Genomic DNA, 2,431 nt, shown 5'->3' on the forward strand with positions numbered 1-2,431 from the left:
ATGGTTGTGAGCCAGCATGTGGTTGGGGGGGATTTGAACTCAGCACCTCTGGAAGAGCAATCGGTGCTCTTAACCACTGAGCCATCTCTCTAGCCCCTATGTATATGTTCTTGTGTGTGTGTGTGTGTGTGTGTGTGTGCTCATCTCGTGACCTAGTGCATGAAACACAATAATTGAAAGTATTTACCATGTATTAGGCACTATTCTAATGCTCTCAGCAGTGCGCTGGTAAATGGTTAACTGGCTTTTGGCAGGGTAGAGGATTGGGTCTATTTGTAGCATTTGTTAGTTTCCATGGTTTACGTATTATCTATCATCTGGTCAGATTTTAAGTCACCCATGTGGAGTCTAAACACAGGTGCAGCAGGACACCATTATGTATTAATTCGACCATACAAAAAGAGAAATGGCTTCAAGAACATAGGAAATGAATGCGATACAGTCAGATAACTGGAAAGTGATACATTTTGAGTATCTATTACGCTTAAAAATCCTATCCAGCCGGGCGGTGGTGGCACATGCCTTTAATCCCAGCACTTGGGAGACAGAGGCAGGTGGATTTCTGAGTTCGAGGCCAGCCTGGTCTACAAAGTGAGTTCCAGGACAGCCAGGGCTATACAGAGAAACCCTGTCTCGAACAAAACAAAAAACAAAAATAAACAAACAAAAACCCCTATCCACTTAATCGTTAAGTTCACAGTATTATTTTTCTTTCTCTTCCTCTCTTCCTCTCCCCATGGTTTCAACATAGGTCAAGCTGATCTCCGACCCACAAACTACTCCCGGCCTTCCAAGTACTGAGGTTTCAGATTTTCCCACCTTAGTTTTCTGAGTTTCTTCTTTTATTTCTTTGAGACATGTTCTCAAAGAGTTACTATGTAGCTCTGGGTGTCCTGGAACTCATTACGTAGTCCAAGCTAGCTTCAAATTCACAGAGATATGTTTGCCTCTGCCTCCTGAATGCTGAGATTAATCAGCATTTCATTTCTAAGATCAATTTAATTTTATATGTATGCATGTTCTTTTTCTACATGTATATGCAGAAAACATGCACATCTGCAGCTTAAGGAGTTCAGGAGGTGTCAGACCCTGGAACTGGAGTCAGGATGATGATAAGCTATTGTGTCAGGGCTGGGAACTGAAACTGGGTTTTCTGCAAGGGCAACAAGGGCTTTTGACCACAGAGCAACTCTCCAGCCCCAGCATTTCAATTTTAGCAATTATTTTCAGTTATTTAACAATCAGTTTACAAAATTCTCAAAATTGAACAAGCTTACTTGTGAAAACCTATATATGTTGTTTCCAGTGTACTGCTGAATTCTTAAAATGTTATTTTTAAGGGCTTGGAGAGATGGCTCAGCAATTAAGATGCTCTTAATTCCCAGCAACCACATGGTGGCTCACAACCATTTGTAAAGGGATCTGATGCCTTCTTCTGGTGTGTCTAAAGACAGCAACAGTGTACTCACATACATAAAATAAATAAGTAATTCTTTTTTGATTTATTTATTTTTATTTATATGAATACACTGTAGCTGTCTTCAGACACATCAGAATAGGGCATTAGATCCCATTACAGATGGTTGTGAGCTATCATGTGGTTGCTGGGATTTGAACTCAGGACCTCTGGAAGAGCAGTCAGTGTTCTTAACTGCTGAGCCATCTCTCCAGCTCCCAAATAAGTAATTCTTTAAAAAAAAGTTACTTTTAGATTTTATTTTGTTTTGTGTGTGTACATGTTTTTGCCTTCATATCTGTATGTGAATCAAAGGCAGGCCTGGTGCCTTCTGAGGCCAGAAGAGGGCATTGGATCTCCTGGGACTGAAGAAAAATAGTAAATATTTTATATATTGTGTATCATGTATAAAACCTAGGCATCACCCTATACATGTAACATACAATGTATATGGTAATATGTTTCTATACATTTAGTAAGACAACTGTATTAAGTACAGATATACTAGTAAATAGATAAGAGAATGTTTTATCTTTGAGGTAGGGTCTTCTTATATAGCCCACGCTGTCCTTGAGGCTTGGTCCTCCTGCCTTAGTCTTCATAGCATTGGGATTACAAGTGTGACATACCATGGCCAGCAAATAGATGATGTTTTGTTGGGTGGTGAGAAAGTAAGATGAAAAGAACAGGCAATGAAGAAAGGATTGCCCGTTCTTCCTTTTCGAGATGAGATCTTGAGAGGTTGCCCAGGCTGGCCTCTACCTTGTGGGCTCAGTCCATTTTTCCTGCCTCAGTCTTCAGAGCAGGAGCTCACACTCTGGGGACATTTGGAGGAAATGCATTGCAAGAAAGGGGGGCAGAGAACGCAAAAGGGTGAATGGGAAGAACTTCAGCGAGCATTCAGAGAACTAAAAGATGGACTCTTCATGCCTTTGAATGAGTTTCATCAAGTGTGGCAGGGGTGAGGGGGGAGCG

The sequence above is a fragment of the Mus pahari genome, chromosome X (genome assembly GCF_900095145.1).
Source record: "Mus pahari chromosome X, PAHARI_EIJ_v1.1, whole genome shotgun sequence".
Taxonomy (NCBI): Eukaryota; Metazoa; Chordata; class Mammalia; order Rodentia; family Muridae; genus Mus; species Mus pahari.